General features: G+C 45.7%; 1 pseudogene; it reads right to left on the reverse strand.

Moving 5' to 3' along the window:
- Positions 1–20387, reverse strand: part of LOC135532245 (serine/threonine-protein kinase WNK1-like) — a 33726-nt pseudogene extending 13339 nt beyond the window's left edge.
- Positions 20388–21270: the final 883 nt, after the last annotated feature.

Consider the following 21270-nt stretch of genomic DNA (forward strand, 5'->3'; position numbering starts at 1 on the left):
CTATATGTCCTTCTGTGATTAGGCCCATAGAGAGATGCTATATGTCCTTCTGTGATTAGGCCCATAGAGATGCTTATGTCCTTCTATGATTAGGCCCATAGAGATGCTATATGTCCTTCTATGATTAGTCCCATAAAAAAACAAGTGTGTGCCCACACACACAGGAGGCCTCTGTACCAGGAAGACATTACATCTACTTTCACCTCTGCTGTACTGTAGGCAAATAAACATCACAGCCATTTCACTTACAGTTCTGTTTGTTCGTGAGACAGCAGGAAATGAAATGTTGGATTGGAGAAAAGGGAAAAGCCAGGAGACTCAAGAGATAAAGCAGACAGTGAGAGGTGCTCATATCAACGTTGAATGTGTTGTTTTGTCTACCTGCGGAGGGAGCGCTGTGACGTAGTAACCTCCATGCTAAAAGAGACAGACAACACAGTGTGTGAGAGAGAGAGAGAGGCACCACAGGGGCACGCCACAGCCTTCACACCACACAGGAGAGAATACTGTACTCAAGATTAAAAACACAGACCAATCAAAACAAAAACACCGTCTGGCTGCCATGACGATGCACCTGTACTCTGAACACAACAGGAGAGGGAGGATTGGTGTGGAGGATGTGTACAAGTTGGCCCTTATCCACACTGGCAATGTCTCAATGTTCCCCTTTGGTAAGGAATTAGGACGTCCTCATAGAGGCCTGTGGAGAAAGGGGGCCTTACCTGTTGGTGGGCGATGGGGACTGGCTGGGAGTTGGGGGCAGGAGGGTGTCCAGTGTTGGGCTGGGAGGTTGGGATCTGCTGCACCTGCTTCAATAGGATAGAGGGATAGGTGAAGAGATGGAGACACAATATGGAGGGAGATAGAAATATGGACACAAGAGAGAAAACAAAACGTGAATTAGGATCTATTTGTGACTTTTGGACATACTGCACAGTACTACATTCTAGCCTGAGCTTTGGCTCACTGTACTGTACAGTACTACTGTATTCTAGCCTGAGCTTTGGCTCACTGTACACTACATTCTAGTACTACTGTTGTATTCTAGCCTGAGCTTTGGCTCACTGTACTAATGTAGTACTTTGGCTCTCTGTACTGTATTAATGTATTCTAGCCTGAGCTTTGGCTCACTGTACAGTACTACTTCTAGTATTATGTACTGCAGTACTACATTCTAGCCTGAGCTTTGGCACACTCACTGTACTGTACTACTGTATTCTAGCCTGTGCTTTGGCTCACTGTACTGTACAGCTTTGGCTCACTGTACTACATTCTAGCCTGAGCTTTGGCTCTCTGTACTGTACAGTACTACATTCTAGCCTGAGCTTTGGCACACTGTACTGTACAGTACTACATTCTAGCCTGAGCTTTGGCACACTGTACTGTACAGTACTACATTCTAGCCTGAGCTTTGGCACACTGTACTGTACAGTACTACATTCTAGCCTGAGCTTTGGCACACTGTACTGTACAGTACCACATTCTAGCCTGAGCTTTGGCTCACTGTACTGTACAGTACTACTGTATTCTAGCCTGAGCTTTGGCTCACTTTACTGTACATACACAAAGTATCCCCTCTGACTCTCCAGAGAATCTCCAAGACTCCTTGTGTATGCATGTACATCCACAGGTAACTATAACAGGTAACTATAACAGGTAACAAAATCCACTGCTGGGTCAGTTGGGGGGAGTGAGTAGGCTTCATGCACGTGGTAGGGCTCCTAGATGATTCATTACATTGTGAATGTTATTGCTCAACAGAGCACACAGAAGAAGCAGGTTGTGTCCTTTAAATATATTTAGGAAAAACTAAAATAAAACCTTTTTTTTTGTTGTTGTTGCTGGTTGATTGAAACCCTTTACATTCCATGTAATGATTACATTTAGCTTCTGAACCAACCCTAAGAAGTACCCTTAGAAGGCTGCAGACAAGTATACTTGTTCCCAAGCTCAGCTCAACCACTCACTAGAGAGTGAGCTCACACAAGTATAGTTGCACCAAGCTGACCACCTACCTTGCCATCCCTTGTTCTCAGGACATTACCACTGAAAACGAGAGGCTTTAGGAGCGGAAAGCATTTCGTAGGAAGAAGAACAGATGGGAAAAAAAAAATAATAAAAAATGCAAAATAAAACCATAAAAAGAAGCGAGAAAGAAGAGCGCTGCTCAGAATAAAAGATGAGGCTGCGGGATGACTGATAATGTCAGCATTCTAAGGGTTAATGGATGAATTCTGACCCCTGAGTGTAAAGTATTTATCTTGGATACCAGCTGAGTGTAAAGTCTTCCTATTGGTCGCTAGCTGATTATATGGCACATGACGTGCTGCAACACCTCCAATAGAACTGTTACTGGGATTGGTGTCCTTGGCAACAGATAATAAATGATAGAAATACCGTTTTAACCATTTCCAGCCAACTAGACAGAGGTACTGTACAAACTGTTAAAATAAAATACAAATGTGAAAATATAGTTGAAAAATTAAAGAAACATTTTTATGATAAATAATGCTTCAGGTGAACAGTTAAACCGGTCTAAACCCCCCGTTTGTTGTATGTTTGTGTGTTGGATCATACAAATCCTCAAAGCCACGTGGCAACAAGTCTGTGATTATTACTCACAACAATGATCCCATTCCCATACAGTAGTGTCTTGACAATTTGGTGTTTTTGAATATTAAAATAAGGCCCAATTCGACTTTGGATTTGTATGTACAATATGCAGTTCTACCTCACTGTGTACCAATACAAACACACATTTTTCCATATAATAACATACATACAAAATCTTACTTACTCTAAGAGACCGATACAAATTATTCCGTAGGTGATAAGAGAACATACCATCAACAGAACTAGGGGATTTAAACAGCAGGTTTCTAATTGTTTCCTGAAGACTAGCACCTCCTAAAAAGGACCTTTGAGTGTAGGCAGTCATGGCTGGAAAGGGTTAAAACCACAACCACGAAACAAAATGAATCAGGTAAGTGATAAAGACAGGGTTGGTGTGGAGGGTAGACGGCTGAGGGTTGCTATGGAATAAGAAAGTGATGGTACCAGCCCAGGGTTTCCCTGCATGGCCAGAGGAAACTGGTGATACGAGAGGTCGGGTTGGACGTTCGTCTGTCGGGCCCAGGTGGTGTGTAGTATGTTGACGTGAGAGGACTCGGAGGGAGGCACAAACAGAAAGGTCTGCTGGCTGGGGGGGTGGCCCACTCCCTGGCCCTCTGCAGTGGCGTCCCTCCCCCCGGCCTCCGCCCCGTAGAAGGTGTGTGGGATGGACTGGGCGGCCGAGGAGGCCCCGAACTGGGGCGGAGGAGAGTGGAACTCTCCACAGTCAGAGGAGGCCATGGAGTCACTGGAAGGTTCCGGGCTGCAGTCCTTCTGGCCCTGGTGCAGTAGCAGGCTCCCGGGAGGGAGAGGCATCTCAGGGCTGATGTAGCTGTAGAGTTCCTCAGTGACTGGCTGCAGGCGGCTGTAGGTCCCAGACCCCCCCTGACTGTCCTCCTGGTCCCCCCCTGTTCCTCCAGGTTGAGGTCCATGGAGCCGCGGCGAGCCCGGTACAGTCTAGAGGCCAGCACGCCAGAGTCGGCCCCAGTGGCGGCCGCTGCAGTAGCCATGTTTTGGACGTGGAACTCGAACACGCTGCCTTGCGGGGGCTCCATGACTGGGGGAGCGGACTGGGGGAAGGAGGCGGAGTGCTGCAGCTGGTACCCATCGGTAGTACCCGAGGCCTGCGGGCCCAAGGTGCTCATGGGTGGCAGCTGAGGGATGGGGCTGTGGGTCAGGCGCATGTGACTCTGCATGTGGGGGTGGTAGGTCTGGGCGTAGGCCGGCTGTGGAGGGTCGTACACGGCCAGGCTGGCGGCTGCCGCAGCCTGCATCTGCTGGTGGAAGCTGATCTGGTTGATCTGGTGAGCAGTCATGGGGTAGCCCCCATAGGCCATGGCCTCGAAGTGATCCAACAACGCTGCCTGGTTCAGACTCAGCCTCCGCACAGCCTCCACCACCTCCTCCTGCTGCTCCGCCCTCACGTCCTTGTACCCGTACAGAGGGTCCTGGAGGGACTGACCTTGGAGGTGCTGGTGCATGGGCTCTCCAACCGACCCCAGCCTCGGAGCACCGTAGCCAGGCACCATGAAGAGGGATGAGGGATCCACACCCAGGTGCCCATCCACTCCTCCTCCTCCTCCACCCACGCCCAGCCCCTCCATCCCCGGGTGGTAGGGTGCAGGCTGCTGGCGTAGCGGGGGTAGGCAGGCTGGAAGTGGCGCGTATGGGCCTCCAAGATGGACGTGCTCTTGCGGCGTTGGGCGTTGTAGGCCTTGGAGGGAGGGCAGGCAGGCGGCGGTGAGAAGGAGATGGGGCGCTCCAGAATGGAGGGGAGAAAGAGAGGCGGCGTGGGGTCCGGAAGGCCTGCTGAGGCCCAGACTCCTCCTCCACTGCTGTACTGGTGAGTCGCAGACTGCGGCTGAAGTGACATAAGATTATAGATGCATCATCTTCATGAGGGAGAGAGAAGCACCGTTAAATACTGTAGTATTCAGAGAGATACAAAGAGAGAAGAGGGTGAAGAGGTATATCAAAAGAGAACAAGAGAGATAGCAGTGCTATATATTTCTGCTAATGCATGAATCCCTGCAACGGATAAAGAAAGTCAAGAACCTAGCAAAGAAACCCATGAAGAACCAGAAGATGAAGGTACAGACAGACAGTAATAGCTTCTCGGTATGGAATTAAATGCAGATGTGGCAAAGACGACTCCCTGTAAGATCAACAGACTGCTGCTACTGTGACATTAAATGGTTAACTATAAACTGCACCTTATACACAAAACTATCTAGCATGACGAATGATCTAAGTCATTATATTACATGATGTGTATTTTGGGGGGTTTAAACCTTTGAAGCTGACAGTGAATGATGTTCATGCTAATTGAAATTGTACCTGCTGCGTAATGAAGACTTTAGTGGATTCCTGGATAAAACAGGTGACCACACCAACTACTGTACATCGATCTGAGTGAATGTGCTCTACTCAATAGTTTAGTCTACATCCATATTGTGTCTTGTGACTCCAGTAAAATGGGCTGAGATGACAAACTAAAGTGTTGTTTGAGTTGTTGTTCATACCAGTCTCACTAGGGGAAGGGAAGTGTAGCTAGCAGTCTGACCAGTCTCACTAGGAGGGAAGGGAAGTGTAGCAGTCTGACCAGTCTCACTAGGAGGGAAGGGAAGTGTAGCTAGCAGTCTGACCAGTCTCACTAGGAAGGGAAGGGAAGTCTGACCAGTCTCACTAGGAGGGGAAGGGAAGGTAGCTAGCAGTCTGACCAGTCTCACTAGGAGGGAAGGGAAGTGTAGCTAGCAGTCTGACCAGTCTCACTAGGAGGGAAGGGAAGTGTAGTGTAGCTAGCAGTCTGACCAGTCTCACTAAGAGGGAAGGGAAGTGTAGCTAGCAGTCTGACCAGTCTCACTAGGAGGGAAGGAAGTGTAGCTAGCAGTCTGACCAGTCTCACTAGGAGGGAAGGGAAGTGTCTGACCAGTCTCACTAGCAGCAGTCTGACCAGTCTCACTAGGAGGGAAGGGAAGTGTACAGCAGTCTGACCAGTCTCACTAGGAGGGTAGGGAAGTGATGTAGCAGTCTGACCAGTCTCACTAGAAGGGAAGGGAAGTGTACTGTAGCAGTCTGACCAGTCTCACTAGAAGGGAAGGGAAGTGTACTGTAGCAGTCTGACCAGTCTCACTAGAAGGGTAGAGAAGTGTACTGTAGCAGTCTGACCAGTCTCACTAGAAGGGAAGGGAAGTGTACTGTAGCAGTCTGACCAGTCTCACTAGGAGGGAAGGAAGGGAAGTGTCTGACCAGTCTAGGAGGAAGGAGGAAGTATAGCAGGTCTGACCAGTCTCACTAGGAGGGAAGGGAAGTGTAGAGAAGTCTGACCAGTCTCACTAGGAGGGAAGGGAAGTGTAGCTAGCAGTCTTACCAGTCTCACTAGGAGGAAGTCTGGCTGACAGTCTCACTAGCTAGCAGTCTGACCAGTCTCACTAGGAGGGAGGGAAGTGTAGCTAGCAGTCTGACCAGTCTCACTAGTACTAGCAGTCTGACCAGTAGGGAAGAGTGTAGCTAGCAGTCTGACCAGTCTCACTAGGAGAGGGAAGGGAGTGTAGCACAGGCTGACCAGCAGTCTGACCAGTCTCACTAAGAGGAAGGGAAGTGTAGCAGTCTGGCCAGTCTCACTAGAAGGAAGGCAGCTAGCAGTCTGACTCTCCCAAAGAGGGAAGGGATGTGACCAGTCTCACTAGGAGGGAAGGGGAAGTGTAGTAGCAGGCTGACCAGTCTCACTAGGAGGAAGGGAAGTGTGAGCTCGCAGTCTGACCAGTCTCACTAAGAGGGAAGGGAAGTGTAGCAGTCTGGCCAGTCTCACTAGAAGGGAAGTGTAGCTAGCAGTCTGACCAGTCTCCCAAAGAGGAAGGGATGTGACCAGTCTCACTAGGAGGAAGGGAAGTGTAGCTAGCAGTCTGACCAGTCTCACTAGGAGGGAAGGGGGAAGTGTAGCTAGCAGTCTGACCAGTCTCACTAGAAGAACAGCAGGGTCTCACTCACAGGTATCTGAAAGTGGTATCTAAAGATGAACACACAATAATCTGATGTTTTGTTCTCTATTTGTTATGTCTCTCTATATGTCTCCACTGTTTTGTTCCCTGTCTCTCCTTGTTTCAGATACCCATAGACAGCCCTACTGAGCTCCGGTCCCAGCTCCACCAGACTACAACCTGGTTCACACCACTCTGTGGCCAGAGATGCTCTAACATACAGGGCTGACAAACACCGCCGGGAGGCTGGCTCGGCGTTGTTGCCGTGGGCGAGGCGGGTGGAATGCAGGGGCAGGACACTCTCCAGGGCCTTGGAGAGCCGGCCCGCAAACGTGTCACCGTCTTCCGACCCCCGGCAGGGGGAGTGGGGGCGGAGAGCACCGGAGGAGGGGGGAGGGCCGGTTGGGAAGGCAGGACAGAGCAGGAGGGGTGGAGGAAAAGTAGGGGACGCAAACGGACATGCTACGGCCGCGGTGGCGGGGAGGTGGTGAGACAGGCTGCAGGCGGAAGGAAGGAGGGAAGGACAATTAACCACAGAATGGATGGAACACAGGTGAACTAAACACAGGTGAACTAAACACAGGTGAGCTAAACACAGGTGAGCTAAACACAGGTGAGCTAAACACAGGTGGGCTAAACACAGGTGGGCTAAACACAGGTGGGCTAAACACAGGTGGGCTAAACACAGGTGGGCTAAACACAGGTGAACAGAGGTGACAAACAGAGCTGAAAGATCTAAATATCTGATAACACGGGACACGATAAACACTATGGAATAAAGACACATGGCATTAGAAGATGGGAGTATGAAGGTTAGAAAGAGGTTTTAAAAAATCCGGCAAGAGCATATTGGGCACAGAAAGAGGTTAGATAAGAAGTAAGTAATACTGATTAAAAGGAAAAGTAATCTATAATCTCAAATTAGAGATGTGAGTACTAGAGCCATTTCTAGGTCATCTAAAGTGTTTATTAACAAGCAAGAATCTAATCTATTTCTTGCGGCTTTGTTCAAAATGAAAACACTACCTGAATAAGAACCATTCAATGTAGTATTATTGCACTACTATCTAGGGCATTTAAGAAGATATTCTACCCTCTGACCAATCCCAGTGTCCGTGTCCAAAACGGCACCCTATTCCCTATATAGATCTAGGCTCCTGGTCAGACGTAGTGCACTATATAGGGGATAGGGTGCCATTTCAGACGCAGACAGTGTTCTAAATCATAGTGTGGCTGAAAGGAAAATCACTGCCACAGACTATGTTCTGCTCTGCTGCAGGAAACTAAATATAGCGAGGTAGCCAGCTGCCTGGCAGGGGACTTGGCAATGCCAGTGCACCAGAGGTGCAGTCTGCTCTGTCTGTACAATGATTCACAGACACATTCACCTTGCTGATTCTACACAATGGCCTAAAAAGAAATCAATGTTCCGCCAAGAGTGGTCAGGGAACAGTTGATTTGGGGGTTGATGAAGCTATTCCTTATTCATCCCACAGTAGCTCTACAATGTTGCATTTAGATTTGATCTGTGCCTAGTCAATTCTTCTGTTTATATAGTCTAGTGAAGCCTACTGGTTACAGTCTAGTGAAGCCTACTGGTTACAGTCTAGTGAAGCCTACTGGTTATAGTCTAGTGAAGCCTACTGGTTACAGTCTAGTGAAACTGGTTACAGTGACACAGGTTACAGTCTAAACACAGGTGGGCTAAACACAGGTACTAAACACAGGTTAAACAGTCTAAACACAGGTGAAGCCTACTAAACACAGGTGGGCTAAACACAGGTGAGCTAAAAACACAGGTGAAGCTAAACTGGTTACAGTCTAGTGAAGCCTACTGGTTACAGTCTAGTGAAGCCTACTGGTTCCAGTCTAGTGAAGCCTACTGGTTACAGTCTAGTGAAGCCTACTGGTTACAGTCTAGTGAAGCCTACGGGTTACAGTCTAGTGAAGCCTACTGGTTACAGTCTAGTGAAGCCTACTGGTTACAGTCTAGTGAAGCCTACTGGTTACAGTCTAGTGAAGCCTACTGGTTACAGTCTAGTGAAGCCTACTGGTTACAGTCTAGTGAAGCCTACTGGTTACAGTCTAGTGAAGCCTACTGGTTACTGTTAGTGAAGCCTAGTGTTACAGTCTAGTGAAGCCTACTGGTTAGTCTAGTGAAGCCTACTGGTTACTCTAGTGAAGCCTACTATAGTCTAGTGAAGCCTACTGGTTACTGGTTATAGTCTAGTGAAGCCTACTGGTTACTGGTTATAGTCTAGTGAAGCCTACTGGTTACTGGTTATAGTCTAGTGAAGCCTACTGGTTACTGGTTATAGTCTAGTGAAGCCTACTGGTTACTGGTTATAGTCTAGTGAAGCCTACTGGTTATTGTGCCTCTGGCTATAAGATAGCAGAGGATACTATATAGTCAAGAGATGAAGGGCTATGAACTCATTCTCAAAGTAAATCACAGCTTTGTTGATGGAACCTTCCAGAACTGAATTTTGTTGCAGCCCAGGAATAATAGCTGGTAGAACTCCGTGAAAACATTGTTTACATCCAATGAGATGTTTAACAGGTCAACATAGTACAGCGGTTAAAAAGGGATTTACTAAAAAGAAGTGATGTGATTTTATCACACTGGGAACCATAACATTTGATGATAACACACAAATAAACTGACAAAGAGGAAGACATAAAATAATCTCAAATGACACAAAACTTAAACCCAACAGTGGTGGAGCAGACTGCATAGACACACCAATCAATCCCATCTTTCAGTACGAAAACACAACACAAATGGACTGCAAAATATGAAGTCCACAAGCCTTTTTCAGGTTGGATTTTATTGATATACAGCTGTGTTTTTGCTTATTCAGATGTAAAAATAGCAGCAGCTTGGCATCGAGGTCAAATATGTCATTTAGGACTAATGGCAATATCATTTTAACACTTCTACCACTATCGTTCAGCAGATTGATTCACTGTAAAGTAATGGCACTTGATGGTCAAATAAAACCAAACAATGGTAGAATGATTGCAGAATTTAAAGTGGCTGTGGTTGTCATGCCCAATAACTTTTTTATGCAAGCTTAACAAAGACTACACACACACACACGGTGGAATTAATGTGTAATCCATGTTGAATGCAAACAATTCTTGATAAGCTTGAACAGCTTGGAAATCTCAGTCTAACATATGCCATCGGGTGTATGGTTTGTGGTGACAGCTCCATAGCTTTAGGAAGGTGAGCTATAATTCACTGACACTATGGAGATGGCTGAGTCGGCTGCAGTAACAAGGCTTGTGATTCAGTGTGTCTGACACTGATGAGTGATGGCTGGCTGAGGTGACTGCCCAGTGTGCCAGACAGAGAGCCTAAAAACACCAGCATGGCACCTCGAAAATAAACCGTATGGGATTGATGGAGGCCCTGACAGCTTGCACAGCTAACTGCCTAATATCTATACAAACAACACAAATAATGAGAAATACCAACATGAGTACTATGAATCATATGTACCATAAATGATTGGTTGGGATTGGGGTTGATGGGTTGGGGGAGGGGGGGACGGGGTACTGTACTAGAACGAGATGCATGGTATAACTGAGGATGCAGCAATGTGGAAGGTATGAGGGGAAAAGGGAATCAAACACAAAGCATGGAGTTTGTTTACTTCTGAGTGACTTTGGTTTCTCCAACATGCATCGTTCTGTTCAGAAACGCTAATCAAACCAACTGACATTGGGCAAAACAACAGTTCAATTCATTAAAACAAAAGAAAATGTAGAAGACACAACTGACCAAACTGTACTCCTGGAACTAAAACACACAGAGTAACTGATTTCAGACACTTGCAGCTGTTCTCACTTTTGGCAGATTAAAGGCTAGTTAATTCTGGTACTTACCTGTAAGTCACTGAAGACCCAAGAGCATGACTGGGGCTTCTAACCTATGGGATGGTCTTCATATACTCTATCCTAAACCCTTTAGGGTGGTGTTAATTAGACATCTGTCTAAACCCTTTAGGATGGTGTTAATTAGACATCTGTCTAAACCCTTTAGGATGGTGTTAATTAGACATCTGTCTAAACCCTTTAGGATGGTGTTAATTAGACATCTGTCTAAACCCTTTAGGGTGGTGTTAATTAGACATCTGTCTAAACCCTTTAGGGTGGTGTTAATTAGACATCTGTCTAAACCCTTTAGGTGGTCTTAAACCCTTTAGATAGAACATCTGTTCTAAAAATAGGTTTTAGACTTGACCTTTAGGCGAGGCCGTGGTTAAGTTAATTAGTGGAGACATCGGTGCCTACGGAAGGAAGGGCAGCTCATTTGTGACTAGGCTATACATTTTGGGTGTAGATTAACATCTTCCTCTAATCAACCGTTGTCTTGTGTGATAGAACATGGGATTCATTTGGTGTTCTAGAAAATAGGTTTTAGACTATTGACCTTTAGGTGTTTTGAGGCTCAACCATTGTCTTGGGGGTTAAGCTTCTGTTAGTGGAGACAGACGTCTTGTGTGACTATTGGTTTGGGATTCCTTTGGAAGGGCAGCTCATTTGTGTGACTATTGGCTTGGGATTCATTTTGGGTGTTTTTAGATTAACATATTTGGTTTGTTTGGGATTCCTTAATTTGTGTGTTTTGGGCGTAGATCAACCGTTGTCTTGTGTGACTTGTGTGACTATTGGTTTGGGATTCCTTTGGTTTGGGATTCCTTGTGACTATTGGTTTGGGATTCCTTTATTTGTGTGTTTTGGGCGTAGCTCAACCATTGTCTTGTGTGACTATTGGTTTGGGATTCCTTTATTTGTGTGTTTTGGGCGTAGATCAACCGTTGTCTTGTGTGACTATTGGTTTGGGATTCCTTTGTGTGTTTTGGGCGTAGCTCAATCGTCTTGTGTGACTATTGGATTGGGATTCCTTTGTGTGTTTTGGGCGTACTCAATCGTCTTGTGTGACTATTAGTTTGGGATTCCTTTATTTGTGTGTTTTGGGCGGAGCTCAACCATTGTCTTGTGTGACTATTGGTTTGGGATTCCTTTATTTGTGTGTTTTGGGCGTAGATCAACCGTTGTCTTGTGTGACTATTGGTTTGGGATTCCTTTGTGTGTTTTGGGCGTAGCTCAATCGTCTTGTGTGACTATTGGTTTGGGATTCCTTTATTTGTGTGTTTTGGGCGTAGCTCAACCATTGTCTTGTGTGACTATTGGTTTGGGATTCCTTTATTTGTGTGTTTTGGGCGTAGATCAACCGTTGTCTTGTGTGACTATTGGTTTGGGATTCCTTTATTTGTGTGTTTTGGGTGTAGATCAACCGTTGTCTTGTGTGACTATTGGTTTGGGATTCCTTTGTGACTATTGAATTGGGATTCTTTGTGTGTTTTGGGCGTGCTCAATTCTTGTGTGACTATTAGTTTGGGGATTCCTTTATTTGTGTGTTTTGGGCGGAGCTCAATCGTCTTGTGTGACTGTGTTTGGGATTCCTTAAATTAGTTCATTTTTCTGGGTCTTCGGTTTCAACTTTCAATCTAAAAATGCTCTGGTATTGTTTTATGACTAAAAGCTGTTCCTGTTCCTGTCCTGTTCCTTGTATTAGCTTGAGGGGAAACATGAGCATATTAAAAGACTGAATTAACAGCCAGTTTAATATTGGGCCCTATAAAAGCCCCTATTCCTCCCAATACACTGAAGAATACTGTTCCAGACATTGGTTTGGGAGTCTCTTGGCAAACAGCAAGACCATCAGCGTTACTGTTGAAAGAAGAACTGTAAACCCGACCTCTGGTTCTCTCTGAGAATTGCCACTGAGTTTGTCATTTATTCATTACTGAATATGTGGATTAGAACGCAGCTGCTGGTCCACCACTGCGGTACCAAGAACACAGAAATGTCAAACTGAAGAACTCGTGGGACTACAGTAGGCTGATGTCAGACAGTCTCTGCTGTATTGGCAACTCCTCTTATAATTGTCATGATTAGTGTAACAATGACCATAGGAGTTGGCAAGACAGCACAAACAGATGTGGGATTATAAAGGACTACAGGACAAACCTGAGAGAGAGAGAGGGCAGCCGGGAAGGAAAAAGGTTGCCCATTTCAAAGATTGAGAACCTCTTCATCTCATAATTACAACTACAAACTCCACTGAAATTCACTTCACTTCTACCTTTCTAAGAACTACAAAAAATATATAATAATCCCTCCGACTCGTCACTTACCATGTTCTGCTGTTGGTAGGCATTGAGCTGCTGCTGTTGTTGCTGCAGCTGGGGGGAAGGAGAGGGGGAGGGGGCCTGGGTTTGGCCGTGCTGCTGCTGGGTGGCAGGGATGTTGCTATAGGACATGTTCAGCTGGCCCAGATGGGACTCAGAGAACACGGACGAACCCTGGCCGTTGTCCACCGCTCCGTCAGCTGTAGGTGGAGGGGACAAGAACCCACACAGTGACCAGATGAGAAAGGAGGAGGGAGGGAGAGAGAGTTGGAAACACACATGCTACCGTTATATATATATATTGTATAATGGTAGTGTGTGTGTATTTCTATATATGAATGAGAGCGAGAGAGAGCGAGCAAGAAACCCAGATCAAGCGAGCCATTGAGAGATATACAATATCAACTACATTGTATTCCTGATTTACAGTGCATTCGGAAAGTATTCAGACCCTTTGAATTTTTACACTTATTTTTTTACATAACAGCCTTAATTTAAAATAGAGTAAATCATTTTCCTCCTCAATGTACACACAAAACCCCATAGTGACAAAGCAACAAAAAAGACAAATATCACATTTACATAAGTATTCAGACCCTTTGGTAGCGATTACAGCCTCAGGTCGTCTTGGGTATGACGCTACATTATTGGCACACCTGCATTTGGGGAGTTTCTCCCATTCTTCTCTGCAGATCCTCTCAAGCTCTGTCAGGTTGAGACTTGTCCCGAAGCCACTCCTGTATTGTCTTAAAGTGTGCTTAGGGTTGTTGTCCTGTTGAAAGGTGAACCTTCACCCCAGTCTGTCTTGAGCAGGTTTTCATCAAGGATCTCTCTGTACTTTGCTCCGTTCATCTTTCCCTTGATCCTGATTAGTCTCTCAGTCCCACATTCTCACAGCATGATGCTGCCACCACCATGCTTCACCGCAGGGATGGTATTGGCCAGGTGATGAACAGTGCCTGGTTTCCTCCAGACCTGACGCTTGACATTCAGGCCAAAGAGTTCAATCTTGGTTTCATTAGACCAGAGAATCTTGTTTCTCATTGTCTGAGAGTCCTTTAGGTGCCTTTTTGGCAAACTCCAAGCAGGTGTCAAGTGCCTTTTGCTGAGGAGTGGCTTCCGTCTGGCCACAACCACAAAGGCCTGATTGGTGGAGTGCTGCAGAGATGGTTGTCCTTCTGGAAGGTTCTCCCATCTCCACAGAGGAACTCTGGAGCCCTGTCAGAGTGACCATCGGGTTCTTGGTCACCTCCCTGACCAAGGCCCTTCTCCCCTGATTGCTCAGTTTGGACGGGCGGCCAGCTCTAGGTCTTGGTGGTGTCAAACTTCTTCCATTTAAAAATGGAGGCCACTGATGGAGGCCACTTCCCCAGATCTGTGCCTCAACACAATCCTGTCTCAGAGCTCTATGGACAATTCCTTTGACCTTATGGCTGTTTCTTTTTCTCTGACATGCACTGTCAAATGTGGGACCTTATATAGACAGGTGTGTGTCTTTCCAAATCATGTCCAATCAATTGAATTTACCACAGGTGGACTCCGATCAAGTTGTAGAAACATCAAGGATGATCAATGGAAACAGGATGCACCCGAGCTCATAACAACGGGTCTGAATACTTATGTAAAAAAAAGGTTTTGTTTACATTTTTTTATATAAATGAGCAAAAATGTATAAAATCCTCTTTCACTTTGTTATAATGGGGTATTTTTTTATTTTACCTTTATTTAACCAGGCAAGTCAGTTAAGAACAAATTCTTATTTTCAATGACGGCCTAGGAACAGTGGGTTAACTGCCTGTTCAGGGGCAGAACGACAGATTTGTACCTTGTCAGCTCGGGGATTTGAACTTGCAAACTTCCGGTTACTAGTACAACGCTCTAACCACTAGGCTACCCTGCCGCGCTAACCACTAGGCTACCCTGTATTGCGGGTAGATTGATGCGATTTCTTATATATTTAATACATTTTTAAATTAAGGCTGTAACATAACAAAATCTGAAGGGGTCTGAATACTTTTCCGAATGCACTGTAAATAAATCCCATCACTGAGTGAGACGCTGTGCCTAGTCAACATACATGACATGGAGATGTTGGCCTGTTGGTACTGCTGCTGGTCCATCTCGGGGTCCTCCTTCTCAGTCTGGGCTACAGGGGCTGGGGGGTAACTGACTCTGCTGGGGGATCTGAGGGCCTCCGCTGCTTGTTGGGGATACTGCTGCTTCTGATTCCTCTTCTCCAACTCCTCTCTGACCAGCTGCCTCTGTTCTCTCTTCTTTTGGATCAGAGACACTCGGTCTTTGATGGCCTTGGCCATCGTCTTGTGGTCTCCCTCGCACACATAGCCAGACTCGACCTGTTGGGACAGGAGAAGGAACAAGCATGACTAGTCCATCTGTTTTGACAGTCGCCACAACATCTCTCTCAGTGACGAGCTTCTACACCAGTACACTACTATCCAGCCACCGTTTTCATCGATGTTGCAGTTCTGTTTTTAAAATCACCAGATCAATTACTTATAACAAAAATACATGGCATCAATCGATCCACCGTCCAACAATCAACCGTACCATTTCCTGTGCCACATCTTCGGGAAGTCCTTGTTGAGGTCGAAGGAGAACTCGATGGCTTCGTTGTCCTTGTACTTTCCTTCAGCTTCTTGGACGTCTTCAATCCTCAGCCACAGTTTGATAGCGATCATCTCCCCATCGTCCTCCTCGGCTAGCTCCACACGCACACCAGTCTCCTCCTGGAAGAACGCATGGCTCAGCAGGATCTTAATGACATATCTGTGGCAGTGGAGGAGGGATGGGGGAGAGGGAGGAGAGTGAGGGACAAGAGAGGGGGACAATATAAAGAGGAGAAGAGAGGGGGGGAGAATAGAGAGAGGGGAAGAGAGGGAGAAGAGAGGGGGACAATAGAGAGAGGGGAAGAGAGAAAGGGGAAGAGAGGGGGGAGAATAGAGAGAGAAGGGAAGAGAGGGAGAGATTGATGAGAGAGTTTAGCATTAAGGTCAAAATAGGTTTTATTACATTCAATAAGTTCTGCATGGTGCATGATTAACCTATTAGCCTATTTACAGAGGACATTACACAACTCTGTGTGGGCTGGCCTAAAGGACTGCAATAGAGCTGTGTTCTGACATCCAGTACTATGGCTTAATATCCTACAATAACTACGTATATATACAATCCATAAATTATATCCCATATTAACTATGTACAGCCGTGGCCAAAGTTTTGAGAATGACACAAATATAAATTCACAAAATTTGCTGCTTCAGTGTCTTTAGATATTTTTTGTCAGATGTTACTGAAGTATAATTACAAGCATTTCATAAGTGTCAAAGGATTTTATTGACAATTACATGAAGTTGATGCAAAGAGTCAATATTTGCAGTGTTGACCCTTCTTTTTCAAGACCTCTGCAATCCGCCCTGGCATGCTGTCAGTTAACTTCTGGGCCACATCCTGACTGATGGCAGCCCATTCTTGCATAATTAATGCTTGGAGTTCGTCAGAATTTGTGGGGTTTTGTTCGTCCACCCACCTCTTGAGGATTGACCACAAGTTCTCAGTGGGATTAAGGTCTGGGGAGTTTCCTGTGGCTCTGGTTTTGTTCCCAGAGCCACTTAGTTATCACTTTTGCCTTATGGCAAGGTGCTCCATCATGCTGGAAAAGGCACTGTTTGTCACCAAACTGTTCCTGGATGGTTGGGAGGAGCTGCTCTCGGAGGATGTGTTGGTAACAGTCTTTATTCATGGCTGTGTTCTGAGGGAGTATTGTGAGTGAGCCCACTCCCTTGGCTGAGAAGCAACCCCACACATGACTGGTCTCAGGATGCTTTACTATTGGCATGACACAGGACTGATGGTAGAACTCACCTTGTCTTCTCCAGACAGGCTTTTTTCCAGATGACCCAAACAATGGGAAAAAGGGATTCATCAGAGAAAATGACTTTCCCCCAGTCCTCAGCAGTCCAATCCCTGTACCTTTTGCAGAATATCAGTCTGTCCCTGATGTTTTTCCTGGAGAGAAGTGGCTTCTTTGCTGCCCTTCATGACACCAGGCCATCCTCCAAAAGTCTTCGCCTCACTGTGCGTGCAGATGCACACACCTGCCTGCTGTCATTCCTGAGCAAGCTTTGTGCTGGTGGTGCCCCGATCCCGCAGCTGAATCAACTTTAGGAGACAGTCCTGACGCTTGCTGGACTTTCTTGGTCGCCCTGAAGCCTTATTCATAACAATTGAACCGCTCTCCTTGAAGTTCTTGATGATCCGATAATGGGTTGATTTAGGTGCAATCTTACTGGCAGCAATATCCTTGCCTGTGAAGCCCTTTTGTGCAAAGCAACGATGACGGCACGTGTTTCTCTGCAGGTAACCATGGTAATCAGAGGAAGAACAATGATTCCAAGCACCACCCTCCTTTTGAAGCTTCCAGTCTGTTATTCGAACTCAATCAGCATGACAGAGTGATCTCCAGCCTTGTCCTCGTCAACACTCACACCTATATTAACGAGAGAATCAGTGACATGATGTCAGCTGGTCCTTTTGTGGCAGGGCTGAAATGCAGTGGAAATGTTTTTTTGGTAATTCAGTTCATTTGCATGGCAAAGAGGGACTTTGCAATTAATTGCAACTCATCTGATCACTCTTCATAACATTCTGGAGTATATGAAAATTGCCATCATACAAACTTTGTGAAAATTTATTTTTGTGTCATTCAAAACTTTTGGCCACGACTGTATATTTACTATCCATAAGTTATATCCCATATTAACCTTGTATATTTACTATCAATAAATTATATCCTATAATAACCATGTATATTTACTATCAATAAATTATATCCCATAATAACCATGTATATTTACAATCCATAAATTATATCCTATAATAACTAGGTATATTTACAATCCATAATTGATATCCTATAATAACCATGAATATTTACAATCCATAAATGATATCCTATAATAACTAGGTATATTTACTATCCATAAATGATATCCTATAATAACCATGTATATTTACTATCCATGACTCAGACAAATGGCATTATTGAAGGCTCAATGTTAACTCTCAGGGCATCTTATCATGTGAGGCTCAGCTGGTAAGTGTGTCACGTTCTGACCTTAGTTCTGTGATTATATCTTTGTTTTAGTATGGTCAGGGCGTGAGTTGGGTGGGCAGTCGGTGTGTTTTTCTATGTTGGTTTTTGAGTTCGGCCTAGTATGGTTCTCAGAGGCAGCTGTCAATTGTTGTCCCTGATTGAGAATCATACTTAGGAAGCCTTCCCTTTTGGGTTGTGAGTGTTTGGTCCACACGGTACTGTTTTCGCTTTGTATATTCACGTCATCATTTGTTGTTTTGTTCGAGTGTTCTATTGTCTTTATTAAAAAACATTACGGGCACTTTTACCACGCTGCGTTTTGGTCCTCCGATCCTCCATATCCTTACAATGTGTGTGTAAGTGTCTCCGGATAAATGTGCATGTCTGCTCAGTTCATTATTATATTACAGTAATGTTTAATGCATGACTGAGTAGAATACATGTGCAGCACAGGGTGAGCCAGCGACAGCTAACATGGTAAACAACTACAGGAGCTCTCTCACACACACACACAAAAACATGTCAGTTCATCAATGAATGCAGTGTTTACACCCCCAGTAAGGTGATGGATCATCAGGCCTCTCTGTAAATGTAATGTAGGCCGGCTAGGCACCAACAAAACTAATCGAATCAAATATTATTTGTCACATGGTAAACAACAGGGTGTAGACTAACCGTGCAATGCTGACTGACAGGTCTTCCCAACAATGTAGAGAAAAATAGAAAGATAATAACACCAGGAATAAATACACAATGAGTAACAATGAGTTGATATGCAGGGGTACGAGGTAATAACGTGACTATATACACGAGGTACCAGTACTGAGTTGATGTGCTGGGGTATGAGGTAATAACTTGACTATATACACGAGGTACCAGTACTGAGTTGATATGCAGGGGTACGTACCAGTACTGAGTTGATGTGCTGGGGTATGAGGTAATAACTTGACTATATACACGAGGTACCAGTACTGAGTTGATATGCAGGGGTACGAGGTAATAACTTGACTATATACACGAGGTACCAGTACTGAGTTGATATGCTGGGGTATGAGGTAATAACTTGACTATATACACAAGGTACCAGTACTGAGTTGATGTGCAGGGGTACGAGGTAATAACTTGACTATATACACGGGGTACCAGTACTGAGTTGATGTGCAGGGGTGCGAGGTAATAACTTGACTATATACACACGAGGTACCAGTACTGAGTTGATATGCAGGGGTACCAGGTAATAACTTGACTATATACATGGGGTACCAGTACTGAGTTGATGTGCTGGGGTACGAGGTAATAACGTGACTATATACACGGGGTACCAGTAATGAGTTGATATGCTGGGGTACCAGGTAATAACTTGACTATATACACGGGGTACCAGTACTGAGTTGATGTGCAGGTGTACGAGGTAATAACTTGACTATATACACGAGGTATCAGTACTGAGTTGATGTGCAGGGGTACGAGGTAATAACTTGACTATATACACGAGGTACCAGTACTGAGTTGATGTGCTGGGGTACGAGGTCATTGAGGTAGATATGTACATATAGGTAGGGATAAAATGACTAGGAAACAGGATAGATGATAAACAGTAGCAGCAGTGTATGTGGCATATGTGGTCCGGCAGGTAGCCTAGTGGTTAGTAGCATTGGACTACTAACCGAAAGGTTGCAAGATCAAATCCCAGAGCTGACAAGGTAAAAATCTGTCGTTCTGCCCCTGAACAAGGCAGTTCCTAGGCCGTCATTGAAAATAAGAATTTGTTCTTAACTGACTTGCCTAGTTAAATAAAGGTTAAAATTACATTTAAAAAATTATGTTATGAGTCAAAAGAGTTGGTGCAAAAGGGCGTTGACCAAATTGCTACCTGGACTGTCTGCATGAACTATTTAGTATTCTTATGGTTTGGGGGTAGAAGGGGTCCTGTTGGTTCCAGACTTGGTGCACTGGTACCGCTTGCTGTGCAGTAGCAGAGAGAACAGTCTAGGACTTGGGTGGCTGGAGTCTGACAATTTTTAGGGCCTTCCTCTGACACGGCCTGGTATAGAGGTCCTGGATGGCAGGGAGCACTAGCCTCTGTAGTGTCTTGCAGTCGGATGCCAAGCAGTTGCCATACCAAGAGGTGATGCAGCCAGTCAAGATGCTCTCAATGGTTTAATCTGTAAAACTTTGAGGATCTGAGGGCCAATGCCAAATCTTTCCAGCCTTCTGGAGGGGGAAGAGGTGTTGTCGTGCCTTCTTCACAACTGTGTTGGTGTGTGTGTACCATGTTAATTCCTTTGTGATGTGGACATTGAGGAACTTGAAGCTCTCGACCTGCTCCACTACAGCCCCGTCGATTTGGACGGGGCCGCGCCTCAGCCCCCGTTTACTGTCGTCCATGAACAGCTCTTTTGTCTTGCTGACATTGAGGGAAAAATGGTTGTTGTCCTGGCACCACACTGCCAGGTCATTGACCACCATTGGCTGTCTCATCGTTGTTGGTGATCAGGCCTACCACTGTCGTGTCATCAACAAATGTAATGATGGTATTGCGCGCCCACGCAGTCGTGGGTGAACAGGGAGTACAGGAGGGGACTAAGCGCGTACCCTGTGTTGAGGGTTAGCGTGGCGGATGTGTTGTTGCCTTCCCTCACCACTTTTGGCGGCCCGTCAGGAAGTCCAGGATCCAGTTACAGAGGGAGGTGTTCAGTCCTAATGTCCTGCGCTAGGAGGGCACTATGGTGTTGAACGCTGAGCTGTAGTCAATGAACAACACTCTCACATAGGTGTTCCTCTTATCCAGGCGGGAGAGTGCCGTGTGGAGTGCAATAGAGATTGCGTCATCTGAACATCTGTTGGGTCCGTACGCGGGTTGGAGAGGGTCCAGAGTGTCTGGGATGATGGTGTTGATGTGAGCCATGACTTCCACAGTATTTCATGACTACAGATGGCTACAGGGCTGCCAAGTGTCTGACATGTCACAAAGAACAGGATAAGAGAATCCCATGTCTGTTACAGGTGGCTAACACACTGTAGGCACCACTGGATCTACACAGTGAATGCTCTAATGCAGGGCTCTCCGACCCTGCGCCTGCTCCCACCCCAGTTGTAACTAACCTGACTCAGCTTATCAACAAGCTAATTATTATTAGAATCAGTTGCGCTAGATTAGGTTGGAGAGAAAACCTACAGGGACGCTAGCTCTCCAGCAACAGGGTCCTACAGGACGCCTCAATAACAGTTTGGAGAAAAAACCTACAGGACGCTAGCTCTCCAGGAACAGGGTTGGAGTGAAAACCTACAGGACTCAGGAACAGGGTTGGATGAAAACCTACAGGACGCTAGCTCTCCAGGAACAGGGTTATTAGTGAAAACC

The sequence above is a fragment of the Oncorhynchus masou genome, unplaced genomic scaffold (genome assembly GCF_036934945.1).
Source record: "Oncorhynchus masou masou isolate Uvic2021 unplaced genomic scaffold, UVic_Omas_1.1 unplaced_scaffold_1785, whole genome shotgun sequence".
In the NCBI taxonomy this organism is placed as follows: Eukaryota; Metazoa; Chordata; class Actinopteri; order Salmoniformes; family Salmonidae; genus Oncorhynchus; species Oncorhynchus masou.